Genomic DNA, 17,300 nt, shown 5'->3' with positions numbered 1-17,300 from the left:
CGGTTGTGCTCCTTCTCGTTAGTTCCTGTTTCGTTGCGATCGTGAGGATTCGTTCGTCTACGCTTGGTGCATCTTCGTGGCTTCATCTTCTTCATGGACTCGTTCTTCTTCCTAGCGGGATTTCAGGCAAGATGACCGTTGCCCTGGATCTCACTACTATCATTGCTCTGCTAATGCTTCATTCTATCGCTATGCTGCGCTACCTATCACTTGTCTTTCAAGCCTCCCAAATTGCCACGAAACCACCTCTAACCTTTGTCACCCTTCCTATCAAACCATTGTTTGGCTATGTTACCGCTTTTGCTCAGCCCCTCTTATAGTGTTGCTAGTTGCAGGTGAAGATGAAGATTGTTCCATGTTGGGACATGGATATCATGAACTTTGTTGGGATATCACAATATCTCTTATTTATTTAATGCATCTATATACTTGGTAAAGGGTTGAAGGCTCGGCCTTATGCCTGGTGTTTTGTTCCACTCTTGCCGCCCTAGTTTCCGTCATACCGGTGTTATGTTCCTTGATTTTGCGTTCCTTACGCGGTTGGGTGTTATGGGAACCCCTTGATAGTTCGCTTTGAATAAAACTCCTCCAGCAAGGCCCAACCTTGGTTTCACCATTTTCCCATCACCTATTTATTTTCCCTTGGGAGTCGCGCTCCCGAGGGTCATCTTTATTTTAACCCACCCCCCGGGCCAGTGCTTCTCTAAGTGTTGGTCCGAACCGAGCTGCCTGCGGGGCCACCTCGGGGAAACTTGAGGGCTGGTTTTACTTGTAGCTAGTCTCATCCGGTGTTGCCCTGAGAACGAGATATGTGCAGCTCCTATCGGGATTGTCGGCACATCGGGCGGCTTTGCTGGTCTTGTTTTACCATTGTCGAAATGTCTTGTAACCGGGATTCCGAGACTGATCGGGTCTTGCCGGGAGAAGGAATATCCTTCATTGACCGTGAGAGCTTGTAATGGGCTAAGTTGGAACACCCCTGCAGGGTATTAACTTTCGAAAGCCGTGCCCGCGGTTATGTTGCAGATGGGAATTTGTTAATGTCCGGTTGTAGAGAACTTGACACTTGACTCAACTAAAATGCATCAACCGCGTGTGTAGCCGTGATGGTCTCTTTTCGGCGGAGTCCGGGATGTGAACACGGTTTTCGGGTTATGTTTTACGTAAGTAGGAGTTCAGGATCACTTCTTGATCATTGCTAGCTTCACGACCATTCCGTTGCTTCTCTTCTCGCTCTTATTTGCGTATGTTAGCCACCATATATGCTTAGTCGCTGCTGCAACCTCACCACTATTCTTTCCTTACCCATTAAGCTTTGCTAGTCTTGATACCCATGGTAATGGGATTGCTGGGTCCTCGTGGCTCACAGATTACTACAACAACAGTTGCAGGTACAGGTATTGCGATGATCATGACGCGAGAGCGGTAGTACTTGTTTTGGCGTTCTCCTTCTGCTTCTTCTTCGAATAGGGATAGGTTCCAGGTCGGCAGCCTGGGCTAGCAGGGTGGATGTCATTTGAGCTTCTGTTTGTGTTTCATCCGTAGCAGGATGTTGCTCTTATGTACGATGTTGTCGTATTCATGTGACATTGTATGCCTCTTGTATGTATCCCCAACTATTTATGTAATGGTTTGATGTAATGATATCCACCTTGCAAAAGCGTATCAATATGCGGTTCTATCCTTGGTGGGACCTTCGAGTCTCTTTAGGATAGTATCGCATATTGGACGTGACAACCGTCTAGCAAGCCTACCATGGAATTACTCATGCACGGCGGTGAGCATCATGAAATTGGTGATGGAGGATGGTTGATGTTGACGATGGCGAAGATTTCCCCTCTTCGGAGCCCAAAACGGACTCCAGATCAGCCCCCCGAGGAAGATAGGAGGTGGCGTCAGCTCCGTATAGTAAAACGCGATGAATCCTTCTCTTTGATTTTTTCTCCCCGAACGTGAATATATGGATTTGGAGTTGAGGTCGATGGAGGTTCGTGGGACCCACAAGCCAGGGGGCGTGCCCAGGGGGTAGGGCGTGCCCCCCACGCTTGTGGGCAGGTGGTGGGTCCCCTCTGGTTGATTCTTTTGCCAATGTTTTTTATTTATTCCAAAAATATTCTGCATGAAGTTTCAGGTCATCCGAGAACTTTTATTTCTGCAGAAAAATAACACCATGACAATTCTGCTGAAAACAACGTCAGTCCGGGTTAGTTCCATTCAAATCATGCAAATTAGAGTCCAAAACAAGGGCAAAAGAGTATGGAAAAGTAGATACGATGGAGATGTATCAACTCCCCCAAGCTTAAGCCATTGCTTGTCCTCAAGAAATTCAGTTGACAAACTGAAAGTGATAAAGAAAAAAAACTTTTACAAACTCTGTTTGATCTTGTTGTTGCAAATATGTAAAGCCAGCATTCAGCTTTTCAGCAAAGATTATGAACTAACCATATTCACAATAACATTTAGGTCTCACATTTACTCATATCAATAGCATAATCAACTAGCGAGCAATAATAGTGAATCTCAGATGACAACACTTTTTCAAAACAATCATGATATGATATAACAGAATGGTATCTCGCTAGCCCTTTCTGAGACCGCAAAACATAAGTGCACAGCACCCCTGAAGATCAAGGACTGACTAGACATTGTAATTCATGGCAAAATAGATCCAGTCACAGTCATACTCAATATAAATTAATAACAACACATACAAATGACAGTGGTGCTCTCTAACTAGTTCTTTTTTATAAGAGGATGATGACTCAGACATAAAAGTAAATAGATAGCCCCTTCACAGAGGGAAGTAGGGATTTGCAGAGGTGCGAGAGCTCGAGTTTTTGAAAGAGAGATAAATAATATTTTGAGATGCTGATACGTCTCCAACGTATCTACTTTTCCTAATGCTTTTCCTCTTGTTTTGGACTCCAATTTGCATGATTTGAATGAAACTAACCCCAGACTGACGCTGTTTTTAGCAGAACTACCATGGTGTTGTTTTTGTGCATAAATAAAATTTCTCGGAATGGAACAAACTTTGCGAGGATTTTTTATACAATAAATAAGAATTTCTGGAGCCAAGATCCATCGGAGGGGGGCACCTGGGTGGGCACAACCCAGCAGGGCGTGCCCCCCTACTGGCGCGCCCAGGTGGGTTGTCCCCACCTGGTGGCCCCGCAGGCCTCAACCCTGATACTACAAAATCACATATTTGGAGAAAAAATTAGGGAGAAAGAATCATCGCAATCCATGAGACGGAGCCGCCGTCACCTCCTGTTCTTCATCGGTAGGCCAGATCTAGAGTCCGTTTGGGGCTCTGGAGAGGGGGATCTTTGTTCTTCATCATCGCCAATCCTTCTCCATCGCCAGTTCCATGAGCTCCCCACCGGGAGTGAGTAATTCCTTCATAGACTCGCTGTTCGGTGAGGAGTTGGATGAGATTCATCATGTAATCGAGTTAGTTTTGTTAGGGCCTGATCCCTAGTATCAACTATGTTCGAAGATTGTTGTTGCTATGACTTTGCCATGCTTAATGCTTGTCACTTTGGGCCCGGGTGCCATGATTTCAGATCTTAACCGTTTATGTTATCACCTTTATATCAATGTTCTAGATCTGATCTTGCAAGTTATAGTCACCTACTACGTGTTATGATCCGGCAACCCCGGAGTGACAATAGTCGGGACCACTCGCGGTGATGGCCGTAGTTTGAGAAGTTCATGTATTCACCGTGTGTTAATGCTTTGTTCCGGTTCTCTATTAAAAGGAGGCCTTAATATCCCTTAGTTTCCAATAGGACCCCGCTGCCACGGGAGGGTAGGACAAAAGATGTCATGCAAGTTCTTTCCATAAGCACGCATGACTATTTACGGAATACATGCCTACATTATATTGATGAACTGGAGCTAGTGCCGTATCGCCCTAGGTTATAACTATCTCACGATGAATATCATCCAATGAGTCACCGATCCAATGCCTACGGATTTATCCTATATTGATGTTGCTAAGTTACTACTGCTATCGTTACTGTTACACTTGCTACAAAATTGCTGCTATCACTGTCACTATTACCATTGCTGCTGCTACTACTATCAAAGCTATCATATTACTTTGCTACTGATCACGTTGCTGCAGATAATTAATCTCCAGGTGTGGTTGAATTGACAACTCATCTGCTAATACCTTCAAGTATTCTTTGGCTCCCCTTGTGTCGAATCTATAAATTTGGGTTGAATACTCTACCCTCGAAAAAACTGTTGCAATCCCCTATACTTGTGGGTTATCAAGACCTTTTTCGGGCACCGTTGCCGGGGAGTATAGCTATATTTGTTGAGTCACTTGCGATTATTATCAATCTATCATTATGAAGAATCTGAAGGATGCTAAGACTAAGATTTTTCCCTCAAAGACGAGGGGAGGTAAGGAACTGCCATCCAGTTCTGCTTCAGATTCACCTTCTGTTATAAGCAAACTTGCAACACCACCACATGCTATTAATTCTGATATGTCGCAAGTTATTGATGATGCTACTTCTGCTATGAATGATGCTATTGATGATGCTAGTACCTTGCTTGATGATGATGTGCCACTAGGTGAATTTCTTGATGAACAAATTGCTAGAGTAATACAACATGATGTTGTTGAATCGGATGATGAGCTTGAAACTGAAAATCTCGAGACACCTACTAGATCACCTCCTCCTAGATATGAATTGCCTAATGTACCGTAAGGTTATGTTATGGTTGATGAGACAACTAGAGATATTCTTGCTTGTAAGGATAGAGATGATCTAGAGAAATTACTATGCAAGTATAAAGAAAAATCTCTGAATGCTAGAATGAAATATGATCCTAAGTTTCTACTTCACCTATCTTTATTGATGATAAGGATTATGAATTCTCTGTCGACCCAGGGTTAATTACTTTGGTTGAAACTGAAACTGAAACTGTTGTGGCACATCTTACTAAGTTGAATGACATAGCCACCCTTTTTACTCATGATGAGAAACCTCGTTATTACTTTATTCTCAAGTTATTTCCGTTCTCATTAAAGGGTGATGCTAAATGTTGGTACAACACTCTTGCTCCTGGTTGTGTGCGTAGTCCCCAGGATATGATTTATTACTTCTCTGAAAAATATTTCCCTTCTCATAAGAAACAAGCTGCTTTACAGGAAATATTCAACTTTGTGCAAATTAAAGAAGAGAGTCTCCCACAAGCTTGGGGGAGGCTTTTCCAATTACTTAATGCTTTTCCTGATCATCCTCTTAAGAAAAATGAAATACTTGATATCTTCTATAATGGACTAACCGATGCTTCTAGGGACTTCCTAGATAGTTGTGCTGGTTGTGTTTTCAGGGAATGAACTATTGGACAAGCCGAAGAATTATTGAATAACATATTGAAAAAATATGATGATTGGTCTATTCCTGAACCACCGCCTAAGCCCACTCCGAAGAAGAGGGGTACATTATATCTCAGTCCTGAAGATATGCAAGAGGCAAAGAAATCTATGAAGGAAAAAGGTATTAAAGCTGAGGATGTTAAAAATTTACCTCCTATTGAAGAAATACATGGGCTTAATACACCACCACTGACTAAGGTGGTAGAGTTAAATTGTTTAATGAAGTTTAATGATAATGACAATCCTCACAATATGCACCCTAGCCAATGCCTTTATGAGTTTGAAAATTATATTAGAAAGCAAGATCACTTTGATGCCAATGTTATGAAACAACTGAAATACAATTCTGATATGATTGCTCGCTTGAGTGACTTGTTATTTACAGTCTCAAATGATGTTAGAGGAGTTTGAAAACAGGCTTCTATGGTTCAAACCCAGTTAGAACAAGTTGCTAAATCTCAAAGAGACACTACTAGGGAATACCCTAGTAGTAGCGCTTGTTTTATAGCTAGTAGTAGCGCTGGTACCAGCGCTACCACTAAGGCGCTACAGCTAACTAGTAGCAGTAGCGCTGGAATGGGAGCGCTACAGCTAACTAGTAGGAGTAGCGCTGGAATGGGAGCGCTACTGCTATACCTAGTTAGCAGTAGCGCTTGTTCTAAAAAGCGTTGCTGCTATACCTAAGTAGCAGTAGCGCCTGTTCTAAAAAGCGCTCTTTTCCTATATTTTTAAAAATATAGCTTATTTTCATTGTGTGGTTTTATATACGGTACTTCCATCATATGATTTTATTACCATGATTACCTATTATATATAATAGTGGGTGAAATAAACGTGGAGTAGATTCAAGTGGAGGCAACATGTGGTGCATGTCGAAAGTACTACTCTAATCCAAACTTGAACTTGTTTGGATTAGTAGTACTTTCGATGTGCACCACATGTTGGCTCCACTTGAATCTAATCCATGTTCATTTCACCTACTAATATATAAAATAACTCATCATGCTCATATAACAACTTAGCATCATGCATCATCGATCATAATAATAAATAACTCATCATTGGTATCATAATAACAAGTCATACTCATCATCATCAATCATAAAACTTCTACTCGATACCACATCATCATCATAGTCATCTAACCAATCCTACTTAGTTGTTCTTAGCACATGATCATGAGTATTGTTAACTAGGACCTACTACCTTCTCTTAGGTAAATTAGCATAAAACAAGATAGGCCCTGACTCTCCATTATGGAGAATGGAGATTATCCTATCTCCAATTCTTGCCTTTCGCACAATGTTTCTTCCAAGTACCTCCTTACGAGTGTCCATACATTTTTTCCATTCTTTGATTTTCATGTCTTCACTTCTTTTAGATATCCAATATGGACAGGTGTGACTTTTAGGATGACCTGGCTATATGTTCAAAACATCAAGGCGACCATTCTGATACATCAGATGAGGCACACAATCCGACGGGATTTTTTGTTGAAAAACATAGTAATAACTTCGTAGTTAGCAATGTACTTAAGTTTTAAAAGAATTTATGCAAAAGATGCACGGATGTCGTAATAGTAAAAAAAATCTTACCATGGCATCTCCATGGATGTTACCGTGGTTCAACACGTGCACTAGTGGCACGTATTCACCATAATGTGGAGGAGTTTGATAATAGATATTGTAATTCTCAAGATCAGTACAAAATGCGATCAGATGATTTTTCTCCTGATAAGTTAACTCAGATCCATCGGTGTAGTAGGCTATGTCTACCATCTTCCGCACATTTTTTGAACAATGAAAATACGCTATCAATGAAAATAAGCTATCAACTATTTTGAAATAAACAATATAAATTAGTTAATAACTATGTTTGAGAAACTCACATAGCGGTAGAATTGCAAGCGTATCAACAAGGACCCAAATGTCCATATTGTCTTGGTCGATGTCAGGATCACCAATATCCATGGTGACAAGCAAACCCTCATAAAAACCATACATCTTGCAAAGTGCTTCCCATTTTTTGCAACCAAAATGGGTTACGCTCTCAGAATTGTACATATTTACTTCAAAATCCATACCATGATGGGTCCTAAGGTGATTTTTCTTTGTTTCCATACTTTCATGGTCTTCAAAACCCATCCTCTCCAAGACGTAGCGTCTTGCATGGCATGGGATAAGTTAGTCCAATTGTAAAAGATGAAAATTACATGTTGAAATAGTTGAAGTCGTGCTTAATTAAGAAAAAAACACTTGTCGTCGTTGCGTACCGTTTCAACATCGAAGGTCTCCTCGAGCTTAATGCTGCAGCACCGATCTTTGTCCAGGTGAGGCCTGTCGCACAGACCTCGGTCGTCGTGGCACCATTTGCACTCCCCCGAGAGACTTTCGTCGTCCGAGTACGCAATTTCCTATGTTTATAATTCAAATATTAAACTTGTACAATTAAATATATGTACTAAAAAACCTAAATTAGATCATTATTATTCATCACGGGTTGAGTATTGGTCTGTCAAGTCTTTTCTTGAAAACTCTCAGCTCACGTGGTGTATATATTCGACTGTCGGTGATGGTAGCTCCTCCTTTCATTCCCGAGTGCATTACACAAAATTGTCTAGCACACGGGAATGAAGGAGAAGCTACCCCCATGACAACAGTCGGGATTCTTCGTCCTCTCATATATGGTGGAGACTCTCCCTCACTGATTCCTCTCTGACATTTGCGACTATCGGTGATGGTCGTTACTCCTCCTTCCCCTAGTGCATAACAAAGGTCTAGCAGAAGGAGAAGGAGAAACGACCCCCACGACAATAGCCGAGATTCTTCGTCCTCTCATATATGGTGGAGCCTCGACAGACTTAAAGTCAACCCAAAATGTCGTTTAATTATTTTTCAAGAAAATCCAGGCCACTCAATATTTCCTACATATTCTAGCACAAGTCATGCCAGAATTCACGGAAAAATCCAGCATGACCATTGCTAAAAAAGGACATATCGAGCGCCTGAAATTTGCCGGAACGGAAATTTATCAACACTCCGGCAAAACATAGGCCACTATAGGAGGTGTAACCTGCAAACATGGCCGGCCACTTGGGCAAGCACATATCCTATTTGAGCAACACAAGATATACATGTTTATATCTACATCATATGAGCATTCAAACTTGATGGAGTAGTTTTCCAATTTGATCATTCAATAAGCAAAACCAAATCGTAAAATAAATTAGTATTCAAATTAGCATTCATTCAATAAGCAAAACTAAACCATCTCTTTCGTTCATACATCGTCGAATATTATCACTAATAGATCTCGAATAGTATCATACATATAACATCACTAATACAGCTAAAACCGTAGAGAACGACGGGTATCGGCGCGGGCGGTGGACACCCAAAGAGAAGGAACCATCACAGGATCATAGCTCTAGTGAGATCCTTGAAGAACCTCCCAGGTATTGGAGAACATGCCCTCCAACGCAACCATGTAGCGACGGACGTGCTCGTCCTCCTCGCTGACGTACCACCCCCGCAGGGTCCTCAAGCCTCCGCACCGTCACTGGCCCACCCGATCGCCACCAAAGAAGGTTTGGGTCAACGACGGGCTGGCCCCTCACCAAGCTACGCCCCCGGAAGCTAGCACCTCCCAGTACCAGCCAGGCGGAGCCCAGTCTCGGACATGGCTCCTCACCAAGCCTAGGTCTCCTCCGCCGGGTCGACGACGAGGATGTGGGATAGGCATCATCGACGTTGATGCGAGAATAATTGGTTTAACTAAAAAAATAAACTAGTTCTATTAAGTGTCTTACTAAAATAAACTAGTTCTATAGTAAAATTTTAATTAGATCATCAAATCTCATATACCTAAATTTTCTTACTAAAAATTAACTAGTTTTATTAATTAAACTAGTTCAACTAAGCACTTACTATAAATAAAATAAACTAGTACTTACTAAAAATAAACTAGTTTAACTAATTCTATTAATTTTCTAATTAATTCTATTAAACACTTCCTAAAAACCAGTAAAAACCTATATTAAATTTTTTCTATAAACTAAATACCACTGCCCTAAATTAGCATCTACTTAATTAGTTACCTAACCTACTTCCCTAACTAAAAAACATCTAAGTTAATGAACTAAATTCACCTAAGTTAATTAACTAAATTCACCTAAGTTACCTAACCTAATGAACTAAATGGAGGGAGGAGGAGTACCTCACGGTGGTGGAGGAGGCCGGCGCGGGGAGGAGGCCGGCGGGCGAGGAGAGCCGGCGTGGGCGAGGGTGGCCGGCGGGGGAGGAGGCTGGTGCGGGGGAGCAGAGCCGGCGCGGGCGAGGGCGACTGACGGGAGAGCTCCGGCGCGGGGGACAGCGGTGCGCGGGGGAGGGCGGCGGCAGCGACGGCAGAGAGAGGCGAGTGAGTGTGTGAGGGCGGGGAAGTGAGAGAGAGAGGTCGACCACGGGCCGTTGGGCTGGATAAAGAGCCTGTAGTAGTAGCGCTTATATGTAGAAAGCGCTACTGCTACGCCCAGTAGCAGTAGCGCTTCATACATAAAAGCGCTACTACTATGCCTGGCCTACTGGCAATGGCCTGACAATTGTAGTAGTAGCATTTTTTTTACTAAAACAGCGCTACTGGTAAGTGCATAGTAATAGCGCTTTTTATAAAAAGCGCTACTGATAAGTAGTAGCAGCGCTTTATTATAAAAAACACTACTACTATGCTACTGTCTATAAGCATTTTCCTTGTAGTGAGAGTTGCTAGATGAAATGAATAATAATATTAGTGACTTTGCTGTTAGAGTAGCAACTAGAGGAGGTAAAATGACTTCGGAACCACTTTATCCTGAGGGGCACCCAAAAAGAATTGAACAAGACTCTCAAAGAGCTAACACTGATGCACGTAGTCCTTCTAGAAAGAAAAAGAAGAAGAAAAATGATAGGACTTTGCATGCCACTAGTGAACCTGAAGTAGAAAAACCTCGTGATAATGATAATGAAACTTCTATCTCTGATGCTGAAACTCAGTCTGGTAATGAACACTCACCTCCTGATACTGAAAAAGATAATGACGAGGTTCATGAAGATGCTCAACCAAATAATAAAGAACCAAACAATGATGTTGAGATAGAACCACATGTTGATCTTGATAAACCACAACCTAAGAATAAGAGGTATGATAAAAGTGACTTCATCGCTAGAAAACACGGTAAAGAAAGAGAACCGTGGGTTCAAAAACCTATGCCTTTTCCACCTAAGTCAACTAAAAAGAAAGATGATAAAGAGTTTGAACGCTTTGCTGAAATGTTGAGGCCAGTCTTTTTGCGTACTCGCTTGAATGATATCTTGAAAATGCCTCCTTATGCAAAGTATATGAAAGACATCATCACTAATAAGAGAAAAATGTCGGAAGCTGAAATCTCCACTATGCTTGCTAATTATACTTTTAAGGATGGAGTACCTAAAAAACTTGGAGATCCGGGAATACCAACTGTACCTTGCTCCATGAAAAAGAATTATGTGAAAAGTGCTTTGTGTGGTTTAGGAGCTGGTGTTAGTGTTATGCCTTTGTCTTTATATAAAAGACTTGATTTGAATAAACACACACCTACTAAAATATCTTTGCAAATGGCTGACAAATCAACTGCCGTACCTATTGGTATCTGTTAGGATGTGCCCGTTGTTGTTGCTAATGTTACTATTTTGACTGAGTTTGTTATACTTGAGATGCCTGAGGACGAAAACATGTCGATTATCCTTGGTAGACCTTTCTTGATTACTGCAGGGCTGTTATTGACTGGTATAAAAGCAATGTCACTTTTCATATCAATGGTAATGAGCATACGGTGAGAAACAATTCCAAGTGAATGGTATTAATGTTATTGAAAAATCTCCGACAATCACTATTGGAAGTTTTCAGATACCTCTACCTACTGTCAAAAAGAAATATGAAATGCTTATTGTTGGGGACATTCATATCCCCGCTGAGGTAACTTAGTGATTTACGATAGTTCTCACTACAAAAAAAGACACATCCTTGACATTTTGGGCCAAACAATTTTTTTTATCATACTTATGACACTTCTATGACGATAATTGTGACAAAACCCGGTACCATCATAGATGTGGTGGGGTCCTACTTCTATGACAAAAAATCATGATAGAAAATGGGCTTTTCGTCCTGGGCGGGCCGGAGACGCAGCTCCATGACATTCTTTGGACCGTCCATGACGAAAAACCGTGGTAGAAGCGAGGGCGAGGAAAATATCGGGGAGTTCCTAGTTACGGTGGGTGGTCGAGGGCCGAGCGATGCGCGTTTCTCTCATACGTACGCACGTGTGTGCGAGGTGTTGGGCTGTAACTGAACCCGAGCGAGGCGTTGGGCTCTAACTGAACCCGAGCGATTGCACTGCAGGCTACGCGTTACTAAACCCGAGCGATCGATCGATGGCTGTTAACTAAACCCGATCGAGCGATTCCTTCTCTACTGCTGCTAACTGAAGCCGATCGATGCTGCCTCTGGATGAACAGTGAGCGTTGTTGTGAGGTTTGGATGAACAGTTCACGGTGGAGGTTGGACGAACAGGAACCCGTGGTAGTAGAGGCCGTTGCCGCTGGATGAACAGTACCCCGATCGATTGAGCCGGTGGATGAACAGGACCCCGTGGAGGGCTGGATGAATAGGACCCCGTGGAGGGCTGGTTGAACAGTAGCCGGTGGAGGGCTGGTTGAACAGTAGCCGGTGGAGGGCTGGATGAATATTAGCCCGTGGAGGGGTGGTTGAACAGGACCCCCGTGGAGAGGGCTGGTTGAACAGTAGCCGATGGAGGAGCGCCCGGTGGAGGCTGGATGAAGAGGAGCCCGTGGATGAACAGTCGCAGGTGGAGGCTGGAGGAGGTCAACGGTGGATGAACAGTAGCTTGTGGAGGATGCAGGAGGTCGACGGTGGAGATGAACAGTATCCCGTGGAGTCCCGTTTTGTGGTACGCCACACCCCTCCCGATGAACAGGACCCCCGTTTCGATCGTAGCGCTCCAACATAAGTCTGTTTCCTCCGTTCTGCGGTACGCCACACCCCTCCCGATTAACAGGACCCCGTTTCGACCGTAGGACGTCCGTTTCCTCTGTTTTGCGGTACGCCAGACCCCTCTGGATGAACAGGATTCCGTTTCTACCGTGGCCGATAGAACACAAGGCCGTTTCCTCCGTTCTGCGGTACGCCAAGCCTCGTTTCCATCGGCTGTTCCGTCCAAGCTGGTTGGCTCCCGAGGAACAACACGCGTTCCGTTGCCTCCCGATGAACAAGACGCATTCCGTTGCCTTCCCATGAACATGATGACGACGCAGTCTCTCCATTCCGACCCAGCCACGGCCATGTACACGAGCCCTGGCCGTACAAATGCGGGGATAGGTGTTCGAGACCCCGCCCGTATGTACGTACGTGACTGTATTTACTTTCTTGCACCCTGGCCGATGTACGTATGTGTACATGCTATGTGCGCGCCTCTACTACCACACGTGCGCGCCTCTACTACCACACGTGCCCTTCCTTACACGGCCACGGTTCATCGCTGCAGCCTGCAGATAGACCGATCGACCAGTATGTACGTACACATTCGCGACTAGAATGATAACGCTACGTACGCTTCGACCGGGTGGGTCCCGACTGTCAGGCACTTCCTTGCGTGCGAAGATGTAGCTGGTGGGTCCCAGCAATCAGGGGGGCGAATCATTTTTTTGCCCATAATATGGACGCACTTCCTTGCGTGCGAAGATGTAGCTGGTGGGTCCCAGCAGTCAGGGGGGGACGTTTTTTCATGAAATACGGTGGCCCGTCCGGTGGGTCCCCGCTGTCAGGTGGAGGAATCATTATTTTCCGCGTAATAAGGAGGCACTTCCTTGCTACGGCCGTGGACCCAGCTGTCAGCCTCTCCACGTACGTACTCTTCCGGTGGAAGTCGTTCCTTGACCACGTTGACCACGCTGCGCCGAGAGCACCAGGGCGGTTGACGATGGCGAGGCCTAGAAAGGGGACGACGCGGAGCCGGGGAAGACGTGGTAGTGGATGCACACACGAAGAGGAGTACGAGGGTTCACTGGTTCGGCTTTGGTGTGAGGCTGCCGTCGCCGCAGAATAACAGGGGGTGTGGGTGAGTGGAGGGATGGCCTGGCCAAGGGGGAGTAGTAGGGGGCGGTAAGGCCTCCGTGGCAGCACAACCGGCCACGGGAGGCAGGAGCAGGCGGCACGGCCGACACTGCTTTGGGCGGTAGGAGCGAGAAGACTAGAGGTTGAAGAAGCACTACCGTCGTTGGATGGACATTGTACGGTCACTGGAGCTAGAATCTTTCATATTGACTAAGTTGACAATGCCCTCCGTCCCCTTCATCTTAGTAGGCCCACAAGTCAGCCTCCCACAATTGTGGGTCCCAGCTAGCAGGGGGAGTATACATTGTTTTGTGCGTAATAAGGAGGCACTTCCTTGTGTCCGAAGATATAGCTTGTGGGTCTGAGCTGACAGCGGGGGGAACGTTTTTTTAAGATATACAGAGGCCCTTCCAGTGGGTCCCAGCTGTGAGGTGGAGGAATCATTATTTTGCGCGTAATAAGGAGGCATTTCCTTGTGTGGACCCCTACTGTCAGCCTCTTCCGATGGCTGTTGTTTGTTGACCATGTTGACCTCGCCACGCCGAGAGCACAAACGCGGTGGACGAGGGCGAGGCCCAGGAAGGGAAGGACCCGGAGCCGGCGAAGCCACCGCATCGGATGCCCACGTTGAGGGGTGTATGAGCGCTGACTGGTCGGCTGCGGGGTGAGGCTGAGTTGCCGAAAAATAACAGGATGTGCGGGTGTGTAGAGGGATGCTACGTCTTGAGCTTGCGTTGGTTTTCCTTGAAGAGGAAAGGGTGATCCAGCAAAGTAGCGTAAGTATTTCCCTAAGTTTTTGAGAACCAAGGTATCAATCCAGTAGGAGGCTCCTCAGAAGTCCCACGCACCTACACAAACAAACAAGAACCTCGCAACCAACACAATAAAAGGGGTTGTCAATCCCTTCACGGCCACTTGCGAAAGTGAGATCTGATAGAGATAATATGATAAGATAAATATTTTTGGTATTTTTATGATATAGATTGGAAGAGTAAAGATGCAAGTAAAAGTAGATAATAAACTTATATGATAAAAGATAGACCCGAGGGCCATAGGTTTCACTAGTGGCTTCTCTCAAGATAGCATAAGTATTACGGTGGGTGAACAAATTACTGTCGAGCAATTGATAGAAAAGCGAATAATTATGAGATTATCTAGGCATGATCATGTATATAGGCATCACGTCCGTGACAAGTAGACCGACTCCTGCCTGCATCTACTAGTATTACTCCACACACCGACCGCTATCCAGCATGCATCTAGAGTATTAAGTTCATCAAGAACAGAGTAACGCATTAAGAAAGATGACATGATGTAAAGGGATAAACTCATGCAATATGATATAAACCCCATATTTTTATCCTCGATGGCAACAATACAATACGTGCCTTGCTGCCCCTGCTGTCACTGGGAAAGGACACCGCAAGATTTAACCCAAAGATAAGCACTTCTCCCATTGCAAGAAAGATCAATCTAGTAGGCCAAACCAAACTGATAATTCGAAGAGACTTGCAAAGATAACTTAATCACACATCAAAGAATTTAGAGGAGATTCAAATATTTCTCATAGATAAACTTGATCATAAACCCACAATTCATCGTATCTCGACAAACACACCGCAAAAAGAGTTACATCGAATAGATCTCCAAGAAGATCGAGGAGAACTTTGTATTGAGATTCAAAGAGAGAGAAGAAGCCATCTAGCTAATAACTATGGAACCGAATGTCTATGGTAAACTACTCACAACTCATCGGAAGGGCCTTGGAGATGATGTAGAGGCCCTCTGTGGTCGATTCCCCCTCCGGCGGAGCGCCGGCGAAGGCTCCAAGATGGGATCTCACGGATACAGAAGGTTGCGGCGGTGGAATTAGGTTTTCGTGGTCTGTTCTGATGTTCTCGGGGTACATGGGTATATATAGGAGGAAGAAATAGGTCGGTGGACGCTCGAGGGGCCCACGAGGGTGGGGGGCGCGCCGGGCACCCTCATGGCCACCTTGCTTGTTTCTTGACGTCCACTCCAAGTCTCCAGGTTGGCATTTGTTCCAAAAAGATCGCTCCCGAAGGTTTCATCCCGTTTATACTCCGTTTGATATTCCTTTTCTTCGAAACACTAAAATAGGCAAAAAATAGCAATTCTGGCTAGGCCTGCGGTTAGTAGGTTAGTCCCAAAAATGATATAAAAGTGTAAAGTAAAGCCCATAAACATCCAAAACGGGTAATATAATAGCATGGAACAATCAAAAAAATTAGATACGTTGGAGAGGTATCAAGCATCCCCAAGCTTAATTCCTACTCGTCCTCGAGTAGGTAAATGATAAAAACAGAATTTTTGATGTGGAATGCTACCTAGCATAATTCTTACTGTAATTTTCTTTATTGTGGCATGAATGTTCAGATCCAAATGATTCAAAATAAAAGTTCATATTGACATAAGAAATAGTAATACTTCAAGCATACTAACTAAGCAATCATGTCTTCTCAAAATAACATGGCTAAAGAAAGTTATCCCTACAAAATCATATAGTCTGGCTGTTGCTCTATCTTCATCACACAAAGTATTTAATCATGCACAACCCCGATGACAAGCCAACCAATTGTTTCATACTTTAGTAATCTCAAACTTTTTCAACTTTCACGCAATACATGAGCGTGAGCCATGGACATAGCACTATATGTCGAATAGAATGGTGGTTGTGGAGAAGACAAAAAAAGAGAAGATAGTCTCACATCAACTAGGCATATCAACGGGCTATGGAGATGCCCATTAATAGATATCAATGTGAGTGAGTGGGGATTGCCATGCAGCGGATGCACTAGAGCTATAAATGTATGAAAGCTCAACAAAAGAAACTAAGTGGGTGTGCATCCAAATCGCTTGCTCACGAAGACCTAGGGCATTTTGAGGAAGCCCATCATTGGAATATACAAGCCAAGTTCTTATAATGAAAAATTCCCACTAGTATATGAAAGTGACAACATAGGAGACTCTCTGTCATGAAGATCACGGTGCTACTTTCAAGCACAAGTGTGGTAAAAAGGATAGTAGCATTGCCCTTTCTCTCTTTTTCTCTCATTTTTTAATTTGGCCTTTCTCTTTTTTTTGGCCTTTCTCTTTTTTAATGTCCGAAGTCTCAACCGACTTGTGGGGGAATCATAGTCTCCATCATCCTTTCCTCACTGGGACAATGCTCTAATAATGAAGATCATCACACTTTTATTTACTTACAACTCAAGATTACAACTTGATACATAGAACAAGATATGACTCTATATGAATGCCTTCGGCGGTGTACCGGGATATGCAATGAACCCAGAGTGACATGTATGAAAATTATGAAGGTGGCTTTGCCACAAATCCGATGTCAACTACATGGTCATGCAAAGAGCAATATGACAATGATGATGCGTGTCGTATAAACGGAACGGTGGAAAGTTGCATGGCAATATATCTCGGAATGGCTATGGAAATTCCATAATAGGTAGGTATGGTAGCTGTTTTGAGGAAGATATATGGTGGGTGTATGGTACCGGCGAAAGTTGTGCGGCACAAGAGAGGCTAGCAATGGTGGAAGGGTGAGAGTGCGTATAATCCATGGACTCAACATTAGTCATAAAGAACTCATATACTTATTGAAAAAATCTACAAGTCATTGAAAACGAAGTACTACGCGCATGCTCCTAGGGGGATAGATTGGTAGGAAAAGACCATCGCTCGTCCCCGACCGCCACTAATAAGGAAGACAATCAATAAATAA

This window comes from Triticum aestivum, chromosome 2D, assembly GCF_018294505.1.
Source record: "Triticum aestivum cultivar Chinese Spring chromosome 2D, IWGSC CS RefSeq v2.1, whole genome shotgun sequence".
In the NCBI taxonomy this organism is placed as follows: Eukaryota; Viridiplantae; Streptophyta; class Magnoliopsida; order Poales; family Poaceae; genus Triticum; species Triticum aestivum.
Note: the sequence above shows the minus strand (reverse complement) of the source record.